At 33.3% G+C, this 18,367-nt stretch overlaps 1 protein-coding gene across 4 annotated transcripts in view; it reads right to left on the bottom strand.

Moving 5' to 3' along the window:
* Nucleotides 1–15,577, bottom strand: part of LOC128860179 (pro-interleukin-16) — a 70,063-nt gene extending 54,486 nt beyond the window's left edge. The window contains exon 1 of one of the 4 annotated variants that reach the window (XM_054097472.1): nucleotides 14,883–15,577. The gene's annotated coding sequence lies outside the window, so the exon portion shown is untranslated. The other 3 variants (XM_054097474.1, XM_054097475.1, XM_054097473.1) reach the window with 3 other exon arrangements.
* Nucleotides 15,578–18,367: the final 2,790 nt, after the last annotated feature.

Below are 18,367 nucleotides of genomic sequence, written 5' to 3'. Positions count from 1 at the left end.
GCACGCAGTTTTATAGACCCTTAAGTTTTAGTATATTAGAATGCAAGTGTGAAGTCGCTCAAAAGTCCCAATTATTTGAAAACAATTTTTTTTACATGCAATGGTGAACATTTCCTTCCATACAAGAGACTGTCGGACATATGTTTTATCTGGAATCCAGTTTCAGTAAGCAGTAGAGTTTAACGAAGTGTTCATTTGAAGTTTCGAAGTTTTTCATTTGGCCACGGTTTTTGTTTTCTTTGAGTATTCTAACACCGCATTTTGGTGTCTAGAGCTTTCAGAGGGGTTCTTTTGGCTATTGGGCATTGTTGCGTTCTATGATAGAACTTAGGTATTTCGCCTGTGTAAGTATTTATTTTCCGCTTTGTAGTTCAGCAAGGCGCTTGGTGTGCGAACTGACTGAGCAAACAATGAATTTTGAGTTCTTCGTGGTTTATAAAGAACTTTTCTGGAAGCATTACAGGATTTAGCCACGAAGGATTCAGATTTTCAAAATGAGGGATCTAAAATATCAACTTAATATAATACTGAAATGCCCAGGGAATTTATACCGCGTGTTCGAACTGCAATTCAACTATCTGAGTTTGTTCCCACGCTTAGTTTGAGTACAAATCAGAAAAATATACGCGAAGTAAACTTTCGAAGTAAAAAATTCTGAAAATTTTTCAACCCTCGTTCATTGCACTCATCACAATGCCCGGCATAAAGAAGCATAAAAAAATTATACAATAATAAACTTAAAAAATTATAGAAAAAACACTTAAACTCAAGCCCGTAAAAAATTCGCATACGAGCATATAAACTGGCAATCGCGCGCATCATCGGCTCGTTTCAAAGCGAAATGCTAACTACGAACTGCGAATTACACAAATGCATAATTAGATAACACGTATGTATATGCATACGAGTCACACATACATGCATATAAAGAAATGTAGTTGGTAATATTAAAACAAAAGAAAAAAGAACAAAAAAAAACATTTTTACTGTTGCATTATTCATTGTTCTTTTTTGCTTGCGATTTAATTAAATGGCAGTGAGTAGAACGTCTACCGAAAAGGAAAATGCACTAACAACAAACAAAGTAAAAACAAAAAAATTAAATTTACAATCCCATAAACTTTACGGAATGTCAATGAAATGACGGAAGGATTCAGCGCTGATGAGCGGCGTACAAACGGCAATTATGCACACACACACACACTGACACAAGTATACACCTTTCTTTTGACAGTGAGTGCAAATTGCAGACGTACTTTAATGGTAATAGCAGCTAGTTGGCCAATTGCCGTTAACCTTTGAGGAGAATTCGAGAAAGAATTTGCTGCAATTCACTGGGAAGGTTTGAAGAAAAATGATTTGTACAGAAGAAATTAATTAAGAACTTCTACTGGCATAAGAATGCGAATTACTACAACTCGCCTTGTGAAGAAAGGCAATAATTTAGGAAGTGGTTGAAGTTGAAATTAAATTATGTATTTAATAAAAAATGTGTAAAAAATAAGGAAAAATCGAGATGTACTGGAAGGAAAGCCACATTTATTGTGCGCTTCTTCTGCTTATTTCGAAATTCGAGTACACCGACAGAAGTGGGTAATATTGAACAGAACAGGGGGAAAAATATTGTACTTGTAAAGAAAATGTTTATATTACAATAAAGGTCATGAAATGGAGACTGCTGGGAAACAATCTTGCGTAATCTGAAGTAGCGAATTAGGCTCCATGCTCAACTTGCGCTAGAATAAATAGTCGGGAGTTTGGAGTAGTTTGAGTTTTGCGGTTATTTAAATTATAAATATCGGTATAAGGCTGCAATACAACACATTGACTCTTTAAAAGGTAAGAAAATATAAAAATAAATAGTAAATATTTTTTTATTTAATTTAAATCGAAAATGAAGAAAAATTGATAGACTGTATTCCAATATCGATCGTAAAATACATATCATTTTCTTAGAATTCTTAGCTTATCTGTGGATTCCTTCTTTGTGCTTCTGACTTCTTCGCTTTGCTAAATATCTACAAAAGCTGCTTATATTTCTAGTGAAGCGGTTCAGACTAAACTGGCAAGTCCGAACAGAAACTGTCAAACTTTCTATTAAAACTTGGAAGGAAAGACGTTCGGTTGGTGGTCGGTATTATTACAGGACATAACCCATGGGGTCAGCATATGACCACCATTGGAATCATTGAGGATTCAGTGTTCCTGTCTTGCTTGGAGGAGGCGGATAGCACTGAGCACTTTCTCTGTGAGTGTCCTGCCTTTGCTAGAGCAAGACTACGAGTTTTGGGTTCCGATGTCGTGAGAATGAGTAATATTCGTTCTCTAAAACTGAAGCATATTTACAGATTTACCAAAGATTCCGGAAAATTCTCACAGGACTAACTACTTCTGTCTCTGTCTCTATTCTTTCCTATCTCTTTTTCTGACACTTTTCTCCTTTCCCCCTTGACGGTAGATAGTCTTTCCAGAGCTCTAAATACAATGGGCTTTTAGCCTGAGTGTTTTAGGAACCACCAAATCTCTTGGTGCTCCTTAGCTGGACAATTCAAATTTCAATTTCGAACTGGACCAAAACAAAGGAATCACAATGTCTCCACTGAGATGCCAATGGGCCAAAGTCCGGCAAGAATCCAGTCACGATCCTAGCAACTGCAGATCTACTCTTCACTAGCAGATGTTGGATGTTCTCTTAAAACCATTATTTGGGTCACATAACATTAGCTATTCTGCCGCAATTCACCAAATACGACGCATTTTCTGATTTTGTATATGTACACGTAATTTTATGCTTATAAATCCTATCGGGCTTGGGCTAACTATCTGGCTAACTCATCGACCAAAACTCGTTTAAGTAACCTCATTTGACTAACCCATTGGCCTCGTTGCTTGTTTAAGTATGAAACATTTGAGACAGTTTCTGTCATCATTAACAGTTCATTTAATCATCTGTTGTGAGAACTCCGTACTCGATCATCTACTAGGCAACATGTGCTTACCTGAACACTACTCTTAGGTAGGTACATGAAAGGGTTGAAGTACCAGTCAGGCACGCCCCAATAGGCAGATATCTACAATCAGCCAGAGCAGTTGTTGTAATGAAGGAGAGTGATGGGATTTAGGTTGGAGCACTGTCTCAGGCAGCCGAAGAAAGGAGATCTTAGTCATCTAGCAGTGACCTTAATCGTCTAGCTGTCAAACCCGAAGATTTACAGAGAAAGTGCTGAACAGTCTTCTTCTCCGAAAGTTCCCCACAGCATTTGTAATGAGGCTTAAATCTAAAAAATAACTACTCTTATTACCGTCAAAAATCTATTTTCTGTTCAATATTTTCTGAGAAAAGAGCAGCTCGAAATATGCTCGAATATGATCGAACCGTCGGCAAGTATGAGAGTTGAACCATTATTTATTAACCTTTCATCAGCTTTTCATATTAAATCATTTTCAATTTCAATAAAGATTTTTGTACTAAATTTTGAATTTTGAAAGTTTTTCGTCTTCAGTAATGAAACGTTTGTTCAACGTTTCGTCGGATCCAGTCTTGGGAATCATGTTTTTGGCGATATCAACGCGGTGTCCTTTTTTGCATAAAATTCGGGTTCTTTGGGGCCAAATTTGCACCGAATCATTAACTATAGTGGTTCCTGAACGGATTTACAAGCAATGTGCAAGCCCCCTGCCAGCTCTCTGATGTTGTTTTATTTAATTCGAATCCATTTTTAAAACTGTAAAAAATATAAATCACGTGCAGAGGTAGATTTACTCAATACGGCGTAACTTTTTTAAACGTCTAGCAATGGCTATACAATTAAGGCAGAAATGTCAATGACAGATGTGGCAACCTAACACAAAAAAAAAAAACAAAAAAAAACAGAGCCCAAATCAGTTAACTTAGTGCGTTACTTAGCCGTTTTTCCGGTAACATAGGTGAGTCTACAGCACGAAAACGGGTTGCAAAGTTCAAAAATGGCGACTTTGACGTCGATGATACGTCCCGCAGCGAAAGGCGGAAGACCTTCTGAATTCGATGAAGAACACCTCTCAAGAATCACTTTTGAAAGAGAACCCTCACCAAACCAGTCTTGAATTGCCGAAAAAAATGAACTGCGATTATAAAACGATTCTCAATTACCTTCATTCAATGGGATTTACTGAAAAGTTGGGAGCCTTCAAATTGTTTCGCAGCATCTCGCCCGTCATCGAGCAACACGAGGTCATGATAAATGGTGCCTATACATCCATAGGAAGCAAAGAAAGGAGTGGGTGACTGCAGGAGATACGCCAAAAACGTAGTGAAGACGGATCTTCATCCATCATGGTGGGACTGGGAGGGCATGGTGCACTGGGAAATGCTTGAAAACAGTGCCACGGTCAACAACGAGCTCCACATTGCTCATCTGCCCCGCGTGAATGAGGCTGTTCGACTAAAAATACCTGATCGATGTGCCCAAACCATACTCCTTCACGACAACGCCAGGCCCTATGTTGCACAAATCGTCAAAGTCGCACTCAAAGAGCTCGATTGGCAAGTCCTTCAGCATCAGCCGTACTCTCCGGCACTTGCACCGACCGATTACCATATTTTCCACTCCGTGTCAAACCGTATAAAGGCATTACCTTGGATAACAAAGAGGTCCTTAAAAACTGGCTCAAGAACTTCTTTGATACCAGATCAGACGATTTTTAGAGGAACGGCATCAACAAATTGGTCGAGAGGTGGGTAAAAGTTGTAAACAGCAACGGCGAATATATAATTGATTAGCTTATTGATATATCATAATTATTGATTTTTGTAGAAATAAAAGTCTTCGGTAAAAACGCTACGAACTTATTCGCCAACTTAATACAGCCTTCACCTCAATGGAATAATTTAGCAGGTCTTCTTTATGGACTTTTATAGCATTCGAGAATTAAAAGTAATCAAATTTCTTTAAATTCATAACATTTTTTTTTAATTTTAATTCACAGTGGCAAACATTCTTTAAGTTCAACACTGCAATTCATTAAAAACTAATTTTGGAAAGTAATTGACACCACTTGGAAAAGTTGAAAACTTAATTCCGTATGCAGCAGGTCTGTATAAATATGTTTTTTGTATGTGCGTGCAATTTTAAGCAGTTCTCCATTTGTATGTTTATATGTACGTTAAATTTACACACACACACATATGCAAGTATGTATGTTAACGACCACTTTATTGGATTTTTGACAATGGAAATTACTGCGAATTCAACAATTCCCTGCCTTCGTTACGATTTAGTTGTTTTCGAATTAAATTTTATGTTTCGAGTACACGCCCAAATCGCATTACAAAACCACAAAAAGGAGAGCAGCAGAAAAAGTGTAGGAAATATGTAAGAGAAAAAAGAAAAACAGAGAACAAAAAAGCAACAAAAGCAGCTCAGCAACACAGAACTCAGCTTACAGGTGAAGCAAAGGGTAGAAAGGTAAGTGGAGAGGTACATAGCTACTCGCCGGTAGCTGCTGACCATTTAGCATATGCTGATATACTTAACTACACACACATACATATACGTATGTATATACATAAATGTACACTCGCAAATGATGGCCACTGTGGCGATGTGACAATTTAAAATGCAGTGCAAGCATTCTACAGGTATACGAAAGCGCATGAAAGTGTCGAGTGTAAGTATGTAGATATGCCTGACCATAAGTGCATGTGGATGTGTGAATGTGAATAGTAAGGAAAAACATATGCACATTTGTTGTAAGTGTGTGCATGTAAATTGATATAAAGTCACTCAACAAAAAATGGGAAAAAAGTGAATAATTTGATTTTTGAATGAAGTGTGCAAAATTCAAGCCATGCTGTCGCACGACCACCATTTCACAGCCAGCCAGCCAATCGGCAACCGAAGGAGGGTGTATGACGGGTATTGAGGGCATGTAACGAGGTTGTTAACACGTTAACAAAATTGCTTATGGTCAAATTACGGACTGAATGATGGTGAAATGCCTGAAAATCGTTGTGATCAGAGCTTTGAAGAAATGCGGCTAATGTGTACGCGCAGCTGTGTGACAAGCATACAGATGCGTTTGCGCGTACATAGTCTGGGAATTTTCTGCTAATATGATAATATGATGGGAGAATTTGAAAGTTTATGTTTTGCATACCGACAAGTATTTGTGGCACTTTCGAAGCTGACTAATAAATGTCGCGCCAATTACCAACAAATATCGTTTTTCGAAGTGACATTTCGTCTCACTTTTGGTGCTAAATTCTTTACAAATGGGCGGTTAAATTCATTTGAAACACAAAAGTTGTACATGCGTAAGTAAAATGGAGATTTTGAAAATATATGAACTGATTGCGGGTCTCTATTCTTTCCTATCTCTTTCTCTGATACTTTTCTCCTTTCCCCCTTGACGGTAGATAGTCTTTCTAGAGCTCTAAATACAATGGGTCTTTAGGCTGAGTGTTTTAGGAACCACCAAGGTTTTGGTGCTTCTTGGCTCGACGAATTCAAATTTCAATTTCAAATTGGACCAAAACAAAGATATCAAAATGTCTTCACTGAGACTGATTGCGGGTCTTACAATTAAAGCTGCAATTTATTCGATATAAGAAAGTGAGAAGGCTCTTTTAAGTGTTTTCCACGACATCGTGGGAGCTATGGAATATGGTTGGAATGTAATAAGAATACGAAAATGATTTCGACGATGTCTTGACTCTGTCACACGAAGAGCTGGCTAAACAAAAATTGTGGACAGATTACAGGGAACAATTATGAAAGAAGCAAACGTTGAAGCAGACGATACTCGAAGAAACCCTTTCAAACCGAAGGGAACCCATTCAAACCGAGGAGAGCTTTAAAAGAATTAAAAGCTTAATAAAATGCACAAGTGCCCATTTCAAAGCCAACATTTTGTAAAAATTAAAATAAAAATTAAAATTTTTTTGCGTGAAATTGAAGTTCATTTTATATTTTGTTTTATTTTACAATAATTTGTTTGCTGTTTTTAGTATTCATTCGATAGAAATCTTTCTGCTCTATAAAACTATGTTAGTTGTATTTTTGAATTATTTAATTTTTTATTATTTTTGAAGCTTGGAAATGGAATCCCCAGCAAACAAAAATCAACATTTCCGACACCTGCTCTTATGTGCTTATCATCGAGGTCAAAAAGCTGCCGAAGCGACGTGTACGGAGAAGGTGTCATAGACGAGTCTGCAGTACAGAAATGGTTGGCAAAGTTCAAAAATGGCGACTGATATTTAAAAACTTTCTGTTTTGAGTTAAAAAATTTAATATTTAAAATAAATTGAAATATTTCTCAATAAAAAGTAACGAATAAAAAAAACTTTTTTTGAGTGAAAAAGTATTATTTTTTTTTAATTTAACAAAAAAAAAATACAATAATTTCAACAATTTACTATATAATTTAATATTTCATATTAATGAAAATATCTTTGTTTAAAAAGGAACAAAAAAAAAAGATATTTTAAAGTGAAAAATCGAATTTTTTTTTCAAAAAAAAGTAATAAACAAAAAAATTTAACAAAAAAAAACAAAATACTATAATTTTAATAATTGACTATATAATTTAATATTTAAAATGAATTAAATATTTTTTAATAAAAAGTAATAAGCAAGAAAAAAATTTTTTAACAAAATATTTTTAAACACAAAAATTTTTTTAACAAAAAAAAAGATACTATAAGATTTCTATAATCTATATATATAAAAAGAAGTTACATTTCCTTGGTAATCTTATAACTCAAGAACGGGCTCACCTATCCAAACCAAATTTTTAGGCTTTGTTTGGACTATTCAGTAGATGGTTTGTGTTTTAAAATTTTAAGAATCGGATACCAGGGTCTCGAGAAATAGGCGAAAACGTGAACCCGGGTAACCCTAGGATGTGTTTGTACAATATGGGTAGTAAATGGAAGCTGTTGATGATTCTATAGTATAGAGTATTTTTGATGCCGCTCCGTGACTAGGGTCTCGAGATATTGCCCAAAATGTGGACCCCGATAACTTAAGGATGTGTTCGTACAATATGGGTGGCAAATGGGAGCTGTTGATGATTTCTATAGGATAGAGTATTTTTCATACCGTTCCGTGACTAGGGCCTCGAGATATAATCCAAAGCGTGGACCCGGGTAACCCTAGGATGTGTTTGAACCACATGAGTATCCATTTCGGCAAAAATGTAAAGCCCTTATGGATTTAATTGTGAAATTATATGTATTTGGGGAGGTGCGTTGCCATATGTACTCCATCGAATGGCAGAAAAAGGGATTGCCGCACGCACATATACTAATTTGGCTGGTACATAAAATAACTCCGGATCAAATCGATAGCCTTATATCAGCTGAAATTCCTAACCACACTGCTGCTCTGGGTTATTTCATGGTGTCGTTATATATTACATTTCCTTTGGTAATCTTATAACTCAAGAACCGCACAACCGATTGGCACAAAAATTTTAGAGTTCTTTTCTATCTTTGAGGAGGTGGTTTGTTCGAAGTTTGATTGAAATCGGTGCAGCCGTGCCTGAATTATGATATTTTATGTGAGTAATGGTTTCCTCTCATACGAAATGCCTGTATGGGAAAAACAATAACAAATACACAGCCGCTTATGAGCGTTTCTGTTGTACTGTTGTGGTTGTAAGTGTATTATGTTAATATTAATTTTGGGCGAAAATATAATAAAAACTGGAGTATTCAAGGAACTGGAAAAACATTTTTAACTTTATTTATTTTAGCATAATTTATTTAGCGTAAAAAATTGAAATGGAAATTAAAGAATCAAAGTTTAATTACAAGTTTTTATCGGCTCTTTCACCTTACCTGTATATAGGTGACCACCACAATCAAATTTTAAAAAAGTACAGAAAAGGCTATTGTGACATCTTTAGAAAGTATGTTGAATGAAAAAAATCAACTTATTCAACTGTTTAAACATTTTACGAGCTCTATAAAGAAAACTTAATATGAAAAATTTCTTGCGATATAAAAAAAACATTTTATGTATGGTGGTGCGAAGCCCACTGGGTGATGCTAGTTTACTAAATATATAATTTAATATTTCAAACTACAAGAAAATATTTTTGAATAAAACGTGATACACAAAAAAAACAAAAACTTTTTAGTGAAAAAATTATTATTTTTTTTTAATTTAACAAAAAAAATACTATAATTTCTATAATTTACTACATAATTTAATACAATATTTCAAATAAATTAAAATATTTCTGAATAAAATGTAAAAAAAAACATATTTTAAAGTGAAAAATTTATTATTATTTTTTAATTTAGCAAAAAAGATTGCTATAATTTCTATAATACTCGTAATAATTATATGTAATATATTCAAATTCAAATTAATTACAATTTTCCCTAAAACCTAATAAAACAATAAAAAAAACATTCTGGTTAAGTATATTTGTTTACACGAAAAATTCAAAAATGAAGATAAAAAAAATTAAATTCATTAATTTATTAAAATTAAAAAATAAAAATATTCAAAAATACTTTCATACAAAATATTTCCACATACAAATTCATTTTATATATTTTAAATAAAAGAATTTCAAAAAATATTATATTAACTCAAAATTTCTAAAACAAACCAAAACTCTACTCTTAAATAGTAATTTGTGGATACTTTCGGGCGCACGATATTTGGCTAGGTTTCCTTGGTTATATGCAAAATTAAAATATTAAAACGAAAACCTAAACGGAATATGAAATAAATATTTAAATATAAAAATATTAAAAAAAAATTGACCTAATATATATGAAAAATAAAATTTCCGATATTTACGTCAAAAAAATAAATTTCATAAAAAGGTTTATTTGATTACAAGAAAAGCCAAATCATACAAATAAAAAAAAAAAAAAAAATAAACCACATATCAGTTTCCAAAAAAAACAAAAAATTATAATATAAAAAAATTAAAATATTTAGAAAATTATAACATTTACGCATATATGAAATTATATGATTTTTTTCCAACACATAAACAATATTTTGTGGATAAGTGCTTTGGTTATTTAAATTTTTATTTTATTTTGAGTATTTAATTTATTATTTTAATTTTTTCAAAAAATTTTATATTCTTAAACACAAAATTTTAAAATTATTTAGTAGCACTATTGTTAAAATTTTGTTATTTTTAGTGAAATTTTGTTCCATATACTTTTTACCGAAGTAAACATTAATTTTTTTTTATATTTTTTATTTTTTATATTTTTGCAATATTTTCATAAGCCTCGAGCTTATATTTGCTAATGAAGTACTTTTCTTTTATTAAAAAGTATATGTTTTTCAAACATTCATAACCAACCACCACCACACACTCACTTGTTGTACTTGTTGCAGATGTTTAATAAACAACAACAATGCGCGTTTCGCTGAATATTTGTCTGTTTTTGTTATTTTCCCCGGTTGTTGTTTTTTTTTTTTGTTTTGTTTTTCAAAGCTTTGCCATGTTAATCCGCTTGTATGTAAATATTATTAATGTTATCATTAAAATCAGTCATCTGCCAGACAACAGAAACACCGGCCAAGTGTATGAAAACATTCGCGCTCGCACACATGCACGCACACACACAAACAAAAGCACAATAACAATATTAATTTACCACTCAGCTAGCGGGCGAATGCACACAGTCGGCAATGATTTATATGGTCGTGCGTATACCTGCGTATGCGTGTGTGTGTGTGTGTAGTGAAAACACAATCCCAGCATTATTTACTACCTATTACAATATTAGTTTTGTTGAAAGCAAAAATTTCACTTTTTAGTAAAACAATTTTTTTTTCTACATTGCAAATTTTCACTGTTTTTTCGTTTGTTTTCTGCCTTGATTTTCGGTTTTCTTAAAACAAACGTGTGACAAAAATGTATGCAAAATTTAAAATTAAAAATATAAAAACAATAAATAAGAATAATGCAAATGCTTCACGTTATTTAAAGAGACATTTCTCTTAATTTTTGTTTTAATGTTTGATTTTCGTTTTTTTCGTTGCTTTTTGCTTTCGAAATGTTCGTTATTTATTATGCACTTTTTCTTGCTTTTTTTCAAATGACTGGCGTATAAGGTCATTAATGTCACACATGACTGCGCATGCGCGCGCTTATTTAGTGATTTAAGGTGGCACCATGAAATTATTTTTGGAACAGAAGCAAACAAAGAAAAATGGAAATTGAAGTGGTGTTCTTTAAGAAACCTTTAGAAGTTTCCAGTAGCACTGCGTAGTACTGTGCACTGAAAAATGTATGTGTGCGAGAGTAATGGATATCGAAAATTGTGGCTTACTGGCTTCTTCTGAAATAAGCTGAGTGAGGGAAATGAGTTTTTACGTATTTGTGCGTTAATTCGACTATAAATAAAAAAACCAGTAATAATTTTTTAAGTATTTTTTCATTGGAAAAAGCAAATTCTAGAAGAATAAGTGGAATAGTGAAAGGAATTTCATGCGTTTTCTTCTGAAACATCAAGAACGGCAACTATTCAAAATAGGGTTTTCCAATAACAGGTGTTACAGGTGAATGGATTGCGCTATCGAGAGATGATTAACGATTTTTTATGGCGGGAATTGGATGGTATTGATCTGGACAACGTTTATTTTCAACAAGACGGCACTACGTGCCACACAAGCAACGAAACCATTGATTTTTAACGGGAAACGTTTCCGGACGAAAACGAAACGTAAACGTGATCACAATTGGCCACCGAGATCTTGTGATTTAATACCTTGAGACTTTTCTCTTTGGAATTCGTGAGGCTATCGAGGACATAGGGCAGCCACTTTGCAATTCGGTTATGGAAAATTTCATAAAAAGGATATTGTCCTGTAAGCGTGGTCGTTAAAAAAAATAATAATATAAAAAAATAAAAAATGTTTGAGAGAGAATTTAATCTCAATTGTTACAAAATTATATATGAAATTTTTTTATTATTATTATTTTTTTTTAATTTTTTCGTATTATATTATTATAATTTTATTTTTTATTTGTTTTATTATTTTATTTTTTTTTTGTTAAAAATTTAATAATTAAAAATAATTATGTAATAATTTAAAATAAAAAATGCTAGTTCCGATTTAAAATGCATTAAATTGTTATATAACTAATTTTAATTAAACTTTTATAAAAAAAAAACAAAAAAAAATAAAAAAAAAATTAAAAAATAATATAATAAAAACAAAAAACGTTTGGAAGAGATATTCATCTCAATTTTTACAAAAAGATGTATGATTTTTTTATTATTATTGCTTTAAGTTTTTTTTAATATTTTATTTGTTTTTAAACAAAATATTAATAATTAAAATTAGTTATATAATAATTTAGTTTAGTTTCGATTTAAAATGCATTAAATTGTTATATAACTCATTTTAATTAAAATTTTATAAAAAAAAAATAACAAAAAAAAGAAAATTAAAAAAAAAATAATATTATACAATAATAAAAAAATAAAAAATTTGGAATATATGCATTTTTTTTACATTTATAAAGTTTTTTAATAAAATTGTTTGTTCGGAAATTTTATAACTAATATTTTTTTTTGTTTTAAATTTTAAAACAATTTTGGTAAAACACGTTAACTTCAATTGTTAAGATAATATTTATGCAAATTTTTATGCAATTTCTTAATAAAATTATTTTGGAAAATTATTGTGATCCACTTTACAAGTCGATGCATATGAAAATAGCATTGAAAAATCGATGGACAAATTTTGAATATATTTCAAATAAAATTTATGCTGAATAACTTTGTGATTTATGTATGAATTTAGTTGCTCTAAAACGCAAATAAAGTTAAAGGTTTCAACATTTTTTATACCCAAATTTTGTGCCGAGTTTTGAAAACTGAATATTTGTGAACCTAAATTTTCATTATTAAATTTTGTTGTTGAAAAAACTTAAGTAAGACTAAAATTTTTAATTTTTACTAACTAATTTTGAATAATTTTACGCAAATAAAATCAAAATGAAACATTTTTTCCCAATTTTTGAAAACTGAATTTTTTAGAAATTGCATTAATAAATTTTGTTGTTAAAAAAATTTAAATAATACAATAGAAAAATTTTAAATTTTTACTAATTTTCAATAATTTTTAAGCAAAATTGTTTTTAAACAACTTTGTGATTTATGTATGACTTTTGTTGTTGTAAGACTTAAGCATTGTTTATGCTCAAAGTTTTTATAATATAGTTTTTTAGAACTTAATATTTTTAAACCAAAACTTGCATTAATAGATTTTGTTGATGAAAACATTTAAATAAGAATTAATTTTAAATTTTTACTAACTATTTTCGAATAATTTTTAAGTGAAATTTCTACTAAATAGCTTTGAAATTTATGAATGAATTTTTTAGTTGTAAGACTTTAGCATTTTTTATGCCCGCATTTTTTACCGATTTTTGAAAACTGAATATTTTTGAAAAAAAAATTTGCATTAATAAATTTTTTTTGTTGAAGAAACTTAAGTGATACTAAAATTTTTAATTTTTACTAATTTTGAATAATTTTTAAGCAAAACTGCCATTGCAAAACTTGTGATTGATGACTGAATTTTGTTGTTGTAAAAAAACGTTAATAGAATTAAAATGAATTTTTTTTTATATTTTGTTTATTTATTTAAAAAAACAATTCCATTAATAAATATTGCTCTTTGAGAGTTGGAAAATGTCGTCCGAAAGCGTTGAAAAAATTTAAATAAGGCAAATATTAAAAGTTTTTATTCTAATTTTGAAGCAAAATTCCCACTCTACATTACTCTGCTCATTTGATGAATTTCTTGCATTTTTGTATTAAATTATTAACTTGAAGTTGTTATTAAGAGCTCTTAGAAATTTTATTGAATGGATTTTGTTATGAGCAAACGCATAGATATACAAGTTGGCGCAAAATTAATCATTCAATTGTGTTTTTGCATAATTTGTTAACAAAAAAAAAATTATTTAGAAAAACAAATTCATAATTTTATATAAAATAATAATTTTAAAATCTTTATTTCAATCTTTGCGAGCTTCCTTCCTTGGCTGTTTGTATACGGAGATGTCAAGAAAAAATTAGAAATCTTGCGATAGGAATTAGAATTATGTACAAGTAGGCCTAAGTTACGAAACAAACATTTTTTGTAATAATTGTTAAAAAAATTAACTAGCTTAAACACACATTTTACAAAATACTAGTTTCATATTTTTATTGCACACTGTTAGAACATAATCATTTAGTTTGCTGTATACAACTCAACTACAAAACTACTTGACTACTTTCCAAATAGTCACTCCAAGCATTTCTATTGTAAATTGTCATTGGAAAATATTACATTTTGCACACAATTAAATTCGCTTAAACGAAATGGTCGCGCATTTCATACCTTGGACACTCAATTTCGCTAATACATACAACCTGCACTACCAAAGAAAAAATACCTCATTAATAAATAATAAAATATCAACAAGAATTTCTCCGCCTACTCCCTCAAACGCACTAGACAGTCACTCGCACGGGCCTGACCAACACAGATACTAAGCCACTTGAGTGGGCAAGTGCGGTGGCTGAGCCTCAATCAAGCTGAAATCGAAGCATTTTGCCATAAATTATTAAAAAAAAATTATTGCAGAATTTGCATAAAATTAAGTTTACAGAGAAAAGTTGCGAATAAGGTTCGTTACTGCTTTAAAATGTTTTTAATTCAATGATTTTTGACAACTTTTTTTGCAACTTATTTTTGGCGTTATTATATGAGCGCTGAACGAGTGAATGAACGCGTTGAAAAACACTTTTTTTGTGGTGAGGCAAATAATTTTATGGACGTTTTCCTGCTTTGCAAAATTAGCATTTTTTTAATAAGATTTTTTTTGTTATACTTTTTTATGCTCGCACTTACTTTTTTTGCTGTTGTTTTTTATATTTTTCAGTTTGCGTTTCACATTTAATTTGTATTTAATTTTTTGTTTTGCAATTACTGGGTTACTTTAAATATTTTTACAGTTGGCCTTTGTTTAGTTTTTGTTGTATTTCACGTTAAGGCAAAGAAGGTAAAATTGCCACAGCCGGTTTTTGCGAATTTTTTCTGCACTTTGCTTTTGTTGTTGCTGTAGGATACCAGCACCGAAGCGCAAGCTACTGCCCCACTACTTGCGAGCAGGGGGCGGCGATGAGTCTCTTTTGTTTGGTGGAATTGGTTTTACTTGAATAATACACTGTTTGGTTGTTGTTCCTTGTTTTTTTTTTCTTTTTAGTGTTGCTTTGTTTTTATTGTAATTGTAGAATTTGCACGCAAGAAAAATTTCAATACAACTGTTGCGCTATGCGATGACGAGGTTCACTGGCCGCAAGCGGGTGAGAAAAAATAGCTCAGCCAACCCAACAGACAACATTAAGACAAAAACAAAAAATACGTACAATAAGTAACTTGAAGAAGCAGCGATGTAAGTAACAAAAATAAAATAAAACTAGCGGAATGTGTAACGAATGCGTTTGGCAAATCTGCAGCGGCGGTAAGCGATTGCTGGTGAAACAGAACCACACGACGCGAGCAACAAAGACGAACTGAACTTGGTTGACTGGCCGCGAAGAATGTTAAGCAAGCAAGCGGTAGACTGACTCCCCAACAGAAAGCCAACAAAGTCCAACAGCTGCCGGTTTGGCGTAAGTTGAGGGCTCCAGCAAGAGCTGGCTGGTGCCGGAGTAGCGAGCCGGTAAAGAACTGAGCGTTAGTGCTGTGGGCGGCTAAGAGAGAGAGAGAGAGAGAGAGAGAGAGAGATCGAGATAGAGGGAGAGCGAGAGCGCGAGTGTGCACAAGAGCGGGTGTATGTCTGTGCAAACGAAGCGCAGCGCTTGAAAGCTAAGCGAGCAACGATCTTCTAACAGCGGAAGTGAAGCTAAAGTGGCAAGTTGTGGCACAGTTGGCTGTTGCTGATGACAATGCGCCGCGCGAGTTTGGAGAGTTTGAGCAGCGCATGCTGACTGTCGTGCAACGATTGAGCGATCAATTAAAAGTTGCAGAACTCAGCACGTTAACTGCCACAAGCGGCTAACGGGCAAATGAAGAAAAATATATACACACACATATATATATGCAAGAACTTCTCACCCATGCGTTTTCACATGCAAGGCGCTCTGCTCTATCTTCACTCAACAGAGCAACTTCTTCCACTGCAAAGCCTAAAAATGCTACACTCCCTTCAAGCGCATGTGCATCAAGCTGCTGCAACTTCGGCTAGCAACTATCAAGTGGCACTACTCAAGCAGAGGATCTTGTGCGGTTCTCAAGCTTAGAATAGCTATGCTGCAGCGCTGCTTTCGCTCATTGCATTCAAAGTCTTCGTTTCATTGTACTCCACATGTTTTTTCCAACTTTCTCACGCTCTCATTGAAGCGACTTTCGAAAAGTTACGCTCCCACTTACCTTCAACATTAACTTTCCAGCTTTTTCGCACCGCTCTCACATTGCTCTGTACTCTCTTCCTCATTCTTGCACTACCCCTCGCTTCTCTTATCAGCACCCTTGCCCTGCACTACCTGTTACCGTTTGCGTACGCATAACTAGAAATTAAGCAATTACCGCCGGTGTTGTTGGTACCCCTCGCTGGCATTCCACCGAAACTACAATAAGTGCATTAACTAAACGGCCGTCGAACTACAAGAACAAAAGAGCACACGACAAATATATGCGCATATGTACAATACATACCTACAAATGTATGTATAGATATACTCAGATACACTCGTATGTAGTCATCGTATGGGCAGTGTAGCCATATGACAGTCAGTCAGCCAGTCTTCAAGTTCATTCTGAAGCTTTGCATGATTTGCTTTGCTTTGTGTTGGCTTTTTTTGCATACCTTCCGCCAAATTTCACAGGCGCGCCGTGAAATTAATACCTTCTTTCCTTTTTAAAGCTTGGTTTTTATTTCTACGCGAAATGTTAGCCGTTTTTTGTTATTTTATGCTTAATTTTCTTTTTGTTTTCAACACTTCTATTACGTGTATATTTCCGTTGTATGTATGCATGTAGGTTTTTTATTTTTTTTATATTTCGTAACTCATTTTTGCACTGGCCATTCCCAGCGCAAGTTGCTACAGTTCTAGGTTTTCGTTGTTGAATAGCTCGAAATTGCTTTTGGTATTTAAAGTTTGTTAAGCTTTCACATTAAACAAATACAATTTTTTTTAATTTTTCGTTAACAAATAGAATAAATAAAAACTTCATTTTGTCTTTTAAAGGCCATATTATTGAGCCCGGTTCGGCGGTGGAGAACCTAAGTAAGAAGCTCGCCATTTGCTTGTTAGGCTCCCTTTATCCTTGGCCGTAGCAGAATAGTAGTTAGCTGCGGAAGATTCTTGGATCTTTGCACGCTGGCGACGGCCAGTATCGCAGGTGATGGAACGATGAGCTGTGTGAACTTTACGACGGCGTAGACGTAGCGAAGCGAATAAAGATCCAGCGGCTACGCTGGCTGGATCATGTCGTCCGCATGGATACAAACGCTCCATCTCTGAAAGTATTCGATGCGTTGCCAGCTAGTGAAATCGATCCTTAGGCAAATTACACGCAGAAAGTGGCGATGGATAGGTCACACACTGAGAAAACCATCAGATAGCATCACGAGAATGGCACGGGAATGGAACCTGCAAGGGAGCAGAGGTCGCGGTCGACGGTGCGTAAATAACAGCACAGAACTGTGTTCGATAGAAGAGTCTTGTCGAGGCCCTATGCTCCCGAGAGGACTGAACAAGAAAAAAATCAACTGGTGGTAGCAGAGGAAGAGGAAGATCTTCTTTGCGTTGGAAAGCTCAGGTAAAGAATGACTTGGGTTCACTTGGTGTGTCTAACTGACGCCGGTTAGCACGAGAAAAAAACGACTGGGGCACTTTGTTATACTAAACCAAAATTGCTTAAGCGTTTAGCGTGCCTATAAAGAAGAAAAAGAGAAGTTGCCTGTGAAAACCCCATGCAAATTTTTGTATAGTTTTGACAATTCTCTTTTGTAAATAGGAAAAGTTCCGATTTTCGTGCGTCCAAGTTGATTTCCTTTCTTGAAATCTGTTCAGTTATACTTTCTCTCAGGCTCCACACGACTGTTCGCATTTATCATAATTGGAAATCTCTCGACGAGACAATCATAACTAGAGAACGATTGAACATCGATTTTTGAAGCCAAACCGCACCGAACTGAACTGCGGTCAATTTCAGCCGAACCAAACCGAGTACTTAAAGGGTCCAAATAATAAACAAGCTATGACTTTTAAGCAATTTAGCATATTTATATTGTAGTTAAAAGAGCAAAAAAAGGTATATAAGTCCCAATCACATTAATTTCAGCTCATAACACAAGCTTACGCAATACTTCACAGAACTGAACAAAA

This window comes from Anastrepha ludens, chromosome 4 (genome assembly GCF_028408465.1).
Source record: "Anastrepha ludens isolate Willacy chromosome 4, idAnaLude1.1, whole genome shotgun sequence".
NCBI classification, from domain to species: Eukaryota; Metazoa; Arthropoda; class Insecta; order Diptera; family Tephritidae; genus Anastrepha; species Anastrepha ludens.
Note: the sequence above shows the minus strand (reverse complement) of the source record. Positions and strands in the feature narration are given on the sequence as shown.